This window comes from Camellia sinensis, chromosome 15 (genome assembly GCF_055761805.1).
Source record: "Camellia sinensis isolate YWXY chromosome 15, ASM5576180v1, whole genome shotgun sequence".
Taxonomy (NCBI): Eukaryota; Viridiplantae; Streptophyta; class Magnoliopsida; order Ericales; family Theaceae; genus Camellia; species Camellia sinensis.
Window position 1 is genome coordinate 76,679,618 of NC_138975.1, and position 7,339 is coordinate 76,686,956.

Sequence of the window (7,339 nt, forward strand, 5' to 3'; positions counted from 1 at the left end):
GCAAACATGCAATCCATCTCAAGCATGCAAACGTGCAATGCAAGGGACAAGTATGCAATAACATGCAATGCAACATGGTATACACAATGCAATGAACAACATGGCATACTCAATGCAATGTGATTATGGCATACGCAATGCGAACAAGAACATAGCATGCACAATGCAATCAACAACATAACATGCGATGTAACATGGCATACACAACGCACAATCGACTTATACCGAAAGTGGGCAGACCTCAGTCATGCCCAAAACAGTGGCCATAATGATGAAACTAAGGCATGAAGATCAAGACAAGCATGCTCACACTACAACAAAAAAGGTCTTTGGTGACAGACTGATTTTGTCTCCAAACATCAAAATTTCGTCACTAAAGTGATCTGTGACGAAAAAAATTTGTCACCACGTTCGTGGCCTATACGTCGTCACAAAAAGTACCTGGTGACGAAAAACAGTTTCGTCACCTATTTTTCATTTTTGGCGACGAAATATTTCGTCTCCAAATGTTGAATTTTTCGTCCTCTAAAACACCAATTTCGTCACCAAAACTAAATAATATTTTATTTTAATTGTTTTCTATGACGAAATATTTCGTCACCAAATATATTTTTGTGACCAAAGTTTTCCTCACCAATGATATAGATTAAGGTGACAAAAAAATTCGTCACTAAAATGTGCAAAAAAGAAAATTATTCAATGACAAAAAACATTTTGTCACCAAATATTTCAATTTAGCGACGAAATATTCAGCAAATGTGACGAAATTATTTGTTTCATACTATATCATTAGTGACAAAATTATTCGTCATGTTTTTTGAAAACTTATAGCAACATTTTTTATTTCGTCACTAATAAAAATTAAAAATTTTGAAAATGGGGGTACTATTTTCTTCCGAAATTTTTTCTTTTCAGTAACAATTCCCTGCGCATTTCAATAACTTGTTCAATAAAATATCTATTACAAATCAATACAAAAATCTGTTCATTATCATAAACATCACAATCGAATTTTAGCTCTATCCACAAAAATACAACATGAATTGCATGCGGATTATAAACATGTCTCCTAATATCCACAAAAACGTTTACTAATATCCACAAAAATATAATATCAACCATATGCAGATTACCAAACACATCTCCTAATATCCAACAAAAAATATGTCTACTAATATCAACAAAAATAAAATATCAAGGGCGGATTACCAAACATGCCCCTTAATACTAACAAAAATATAAAATTTACAACACAACCAAAATACATGTAAGGTAATATGAACAAAAACACAAAATGAGCTACCATTGGCCCTCCAAATTACCAAACACGTCCATATCAAATCTCGAATCTGCAAAAAAATGAAAAAAAAAAAAAAAAAAGTTAGACAATTATTATCTTATCTATAACATATACAATTTAACATGCATTTTTAGACTTAGTTTTCAAACCGGGAGTCCCGTGCTAATTCCGTAAGTTTCCACAACTCACATTGGTCCATCCCGAGGTGTTTGAGGTGTTTCCCGGGCCGTCTCGTGGCTGTTGCACAATTTTCGCCCCCGAAGGCCTATTTTCAAGCTTAAGTGTGAAAAAGTGCATTTTTGGACTTAGTTTTCAAACCAGGAGTCCCGTGCTAGTTCCGTAAGTTTCCACAACTCACATTGGTCAATCCCGAGGTGTTTGAGGTGTTTCCCGGGCAGTCTCGTGGCTGTTGCACGATTTTGGCCCCCGAAGGCCTATTTTTGAAGCTTAACTGTGGAAAAGTGCATTTTTGGACTTAGTTTTCAAACCGGGAGTCCCGTGCTAGTTCCGTAAGTTTTCACAACTCACATTGGTCCATCCCGAGGTGTTTAAGGTGTTTCCCGGGCTGTCTCGTGGCGGTTGCACGATTTTCGCCGCCGAAGGCCTATTTTCAAGCTTAAGTGTGAAAAAGTGCATTTTTGGACTTAGTTTTCAAACCGGGAGTCCCGTGCTAGTTCCGTAAGTTTCCACAACTCACATTGGTCAATCCCGAGGTGTTTAAGGTGTTTCCCGGGCCGTCTCGTGGCTGTTGCACGATTTTGGCCCCCGAAGGCCTATTTTTGAAGCTTAACTGTGGAAAAGTGCATTTTTGGACTTAGTTTTCAAACCGGGAGTCCCGTGCTAGTTCCGTAAGTTTCCACAACTCACATTGGTCAATCTCGAGGTGTTTAAGGTGTTTCCCGGGCCGTCTCGTGGCGGTTGCACAATTTTCGCCCCCGAAGGCCTATTTTTGAAGCTTAACTGTGGAAAAGTGCATTTTTGGACTTAGTTTTCAAACCGGGAGTCCCGTGCTAGTTCCGTAAGTTTCCACAACTCACATTGGTCAATCTCGAGGTGTTTAAGGTGTTTCCCGGGCCGTCTCGTGGCGGTTGCACAATTTTCGCCCCCGAAGGCCTATTTTTGAAGCTTAACTGTGGAAAAGTGCATTTTTGGACTTAGTTTTCAAACCGGGAGTCCCGTGCTAGTTCCATAAGTTTCCACAACTCACATTGGTCCATCCCGAGGTGTTTGAGGTGTTTCCCGGGCAGTCTCGTGGCTGTTGCACGATTTTGGCCCCCGAAGGCCTATTTTTGAAGCTTAACTGTGGAAAAGTGCATTTTTTGACTTAGTTTTCAAACCGGGAGTCCCATGCTAGTTCCGTAAGTTTCCACAACTCACATTGGTCCATCCCGAGGTGTTTAAGGTGTTTCCCGGGCCGTCTCGTGGCGGTTGCACGATTTTGGCCCCCGAAGGCCTATTTTTGAAGCTTAAGTGTGACATTGTTTGAAACACGGGGTAGGGGCATCATCACTCTAGAGATTTATAATTAAATAAAACAAAAAATGCCATTGCATGAGATGCTAACACAGCTCAATGAGCTTCTCACATGCCAAAAATGCCTTAAGCTTCAACTAGCTGATTTTATTTTGCTGTCCATCAGCCAAACAAGTTACAGAAAGAATACATGCACACGTAACAAAAATAAATTGATGTGCACTTAGCAACAATAACGTGAGCTTGGGGATGTGCCAAAAACCCTCCATGCGCTGCCTCTATTGGTATGGGCTTGGGGAGAACCTATTGGGTGGAGAAAGGTTTTTGGCATATTTCCTAAGAAACGTACCACCAAAGCTCAGGTGGACCTCTCTTAAAATTTTAGTTTCTAGTAATAAGGAAAAGCATATATTCAATGAACATGTGGCAAGTCACTTGCCATCACACATTGTGGAAATACAATATGTTTGCTTCTTAAACATTTGGGAAACAATTTTCTCAATGTTTCCCTGACAGTAATGGAAGTCCAAAAATGTACTAGACAGTTAATTATCTTTTATAGATTATGCAAAAGACCCTCTTCAGCAGGTTCATGTATACTCCTACATTATGCAAAAGACCCTCTCGATTTGCAAATGTAAAAACTGGCAATGCCTGCATTAACCATTTTTAAGGTTAGAATGGCCTATTCACAAGCATACTTAACGCTACTTGTATACTCCTAGAAACTAGCACACTCCTTAGATTTGTGCCCTAATTTAAAATTGAAACTTCATGGGAAAATGCTTCTAAGTTCTAAGACTCTCCTCACTATAACCAATATAGCGAATATCTTAACAAGAGTGATGTTCAAATTTCTTGATAATGTGACTCACACACCCCAGATGTGTCTAATATTATCGCTAAAGAAAGATATGACATGCATTATCAACAAAACTGAAGTATGAGAAAATTTCTAATATAAAAAAAGGACACAGTAATAGAGAATTAACAACAATAAACATGGTAATATGGTTCATATACATGACATGATGGAGCTTCTTCCATATTTTGCAATTGCAAATACAAAAATCCAGATAATTAACTTTATTTTCGTCTTTTCTTTTGTAATGCACATAAACAAGACACATAAATTTATAATACAGCGCCATGCATGTGTCCTACTTCAAAATGTGTTTGGTCAATGTGTTTATGTTGTGATGTGTCATTCCCGTATCTATGTTACAAGGCACATAGGAACAAGTTCAAAGAAAATTGAAAAATAACCAAAGATTAAATTACTTTGGAGAGGCAACATTTTACACATATCAATCAAACAATAGCATATTTAAAAGAAATGTGTACAAAACCAAGTTTAAAAAGAAAATGATAAGGTGGAAGAAAGTAACAATAATCATAGTTTCAAATGGAACATGGAATTCAATCTAGATGTATTATGATTTAACATTAGATTTATAATATTCAAAAGAAGAAACTTATGTAGATGTCACACACACACACACACACACACACACACAATTGTGAGATATTTATGAAATTTAAATAGTAGAAGGATAGCAAAGAGAAAGTTCTTAAGTTGTAGTTGTGTCTCAACTAAAATTTTCCCCTCATATAGTGAAATTACTTGTGACCCTGTGGTTCAAATACCCTAATCCTCTTAATTTTATCTGTCCAAATCAAACAAGATCTTAAGTCAGATGCATATACTTTGAGCTTACTCTTCCAAGTAGAAATCCTTCATGAAGAATGGAATATGACTCAATTGAAATAAGATAAATTGTTAGTGGCCACTACTTGCGTATTATAACTTTGTTGTTGACTACAAATGGAATTAAAAAAACAAGAGTAATCAACCCAAATGCATAGCAATGTATCAATTGTCTAAGCTAGTGTGTTTTCAAAGTGACAAAAACAGGCAAGGTTCTAAATAACACATAACATATTGTTGTACATGTTTACATTGTTCCCATCCTCGATATTCACAATCACACAATTCAGCGGGTAAAGAAAGAATTACGTTTTAACTGGTTGACAGATAAATAAATGTTACACAGTAAGGATTATTTCTAAAAAATCATAAATGAAGAACATTCAGACTTCTACAAATACAGAGAACAAAAATTTGTTATAAAAATGAGAAGTTAAACAATCGAAATAATACCTTCAAAGAGCAACACATCACAGCAACTGAGTGATGCCAAAGTGTTTTGAGAATCGATTCACGTCCTTCATTAACAAACCTAAAAAGCACCTGTCAAAGAAGCAATCAACGAACCTAGAATGTAAGAAATTTGTTAACTGGTGTCCTTAACTATCATGTACACTAACACTTGTCATGTACATCAAATGTCCAAAGTGCTTCTATAACTTAAGTATCAGAAGATATGTTGCTAGTAAGTCCAGTTCACTCACAAATAATAAGTTGCGTCAGAGGTGGTCAAATGTACTAAAGCAGTGTTGTCCAAGCTTCTAAGAAAAACTACGGAGATTTGATAAGGATGGTCTAAACAGTCCTATATTATTTTAATGTTACCTTAACAACATATTTTCTTAACCATAGATTACCAATTCAAATTAAAACATACTGGAATATTTTTCTGAAGAACATTATCATTGCTTCCACATAAAAACCAAACCAGCCTCTTCATGTATACATGTATATATCCATTATAGAAGTACCAAAAAATAATCAATAAACTCCAAAGAAAGGAACTTTATAACCAAAAAATAGATTTACTCTAATCTTTCCTTATTGAATCTAGCATGACTCAACTTAATTACAAAAGTCAAACTAAAATTCTCATCACCATAAAATAGCTTCCATGCATGATTTTATAAAGGACTGAATATCAGTTTCCTTATGGTAAATTTCACTATTCTGGCCAGCATGCAGAATGTCAATTGTAAGCAATGTTTCTCACCTCACACTCATAGGAAAATGCATTCAAAAATGAATTATAATTATGACATGGACTCCAACATGTTGCACTCAAGTAAGAACCATTTCTAAGTTGCAAAATAAATTATTTGAAAACACACATGTAGCTGAGACAGATCCAACGAGCAAGTGTGGGTGCTTCTGGAGGGACTGGGGGTGGCCACAAACTAACATCAAAAATAAAACGAGAAGGGTAGAGTGCCAATGCCACCCTCGGAACAGATGCTATGAGTGAATATAAAGGATGGAAAGGTGTCCTCAAAGTCGAAGACCAAATGGAGTCTAGAGAAACTAAGAAATGGATAAAATAAAAAATTAAAAAAAAATTAAAAAATCCTTGATAAAAAGCAGATTATACAGGTTTAGTGAATACCTTCACGAGTAATCAATGTACAGAATTTGAACCACCATAAAAAGTATTTGGCTGTCCATCATATTAACAATCATTCAGGCTCACAATAATAAAACCAAGCAACACCAGTAACAAACCAGCCTCACCAAACTTGGCATATGGAGACCAACCAGTTGCATTCCTATTTTCTACATAAAACCAAGCAACACCAACAACAACAGAGATAACCACCAAGCCTCATAGCAGCTAATCAATTAAACCACAACCTCAAATCGGAGCATACCAGCATACCACAACCTCAAAACAGAGTAGGAGCAAATCGCATTCAACAATTTACCCAAATGGAAATCGAAAAAAAAATGAGGGAAATCGCATACAAATCTTTATTCACAAAAAGTGTACATATATATATAGAAAAGAAGATACCTGGTGCGAAATGGATGGAGAAGAGCGCTTCCGGTGGTGTCGCATCAATGAAGAAAAATGAACGGAGAAGAGGGCTTTCGGTGGTGCGATTCGAACGAAGAGAGAGGGCTTCCGGTGGTGCAATTCGGACAGAGAGATAGGGTTTTCGGCAGTGCTCGTGTGCATGTGAGAGGGCAAGGAAGAGATCGATGAGAGGGTTTCACGAGCTCAGACCAGAGAGAGAGACAGACAGACAGACTGGGTGAGAGAGTGAGAGAAATAGTGCGAGAGAGAAGAGTGATTTGGGAAGACAAAACGGCGTCGTTTTGTCTCCTTGAATTATAGGTGACGAAAATATGTTATCTCTGAAAATTTTTATAGTGGTGACGAAAGTTTTCGTCTCTAATATGGGTGCCGAAATTTTCCACCAAATTTCTAAGGGCGGGAATTTGTTTTGTGACGAAAAATAAAATTTAGCGATGAAAAAAAATTTCGTCACCTATTATTTTATTTATTTTATGCATTTGGTGACGAAATTTTGTTTTCGTCTCTACAAATAGTATAATTAGAGACGAAATCTTATTTTCATCACTAAAACATGTATATTTGGAGACGAAATATTTTTTCGTCATGAGTTTTCGTCACCATAGACCTTTTTTGTTGTAGTGTCAATGCAATGGCCCATCAACTAGGCCTAAGAACACAACTCTCAAGCATGATGAAGAAGCGATAAACATGGAAATGTAACAATACTAAAGGCTCTGAAATCAAGTGTGAAATGATGCCAAATCATTCAAACAACACAAGTAAAGCATGCAAGAGGGCCTAAGGCACAAAGCCATTAAATGGACTACACAAGGGGCATGCAATA

General features: G+C 36.7%; 1 long non-coding RNA gene across 2 annotated transcripts; it reads right to left on the reverse strand.

Moving 5' to 3' along the window:
* Window positions 1–961: 961 nt before the first annotated feature.
* On the reverse strand, window positions 962–6,957 carry LOC145813365 (uncharacterized). Of its 2 annotated transcripts, none has more exons than XR_014356369.1 (3): window positions 6,490–6,957; window positions 4,935–5,024; window positions 962–1,349 (listed from the first exon to the last, which is right to left on the reverse strand). It is a non-coding gene; the product is annotated as an uncharacterized LOC145813365 (long non-coding RNA). The 2 variants fall into 2 exon arrangements; XR_014356368.1 differs by having other exon boundaries at window positions 6,085–6,957.
* Between the last annotated feature and the right edge of the window lie 382 nt (window positions 6,958–7,339).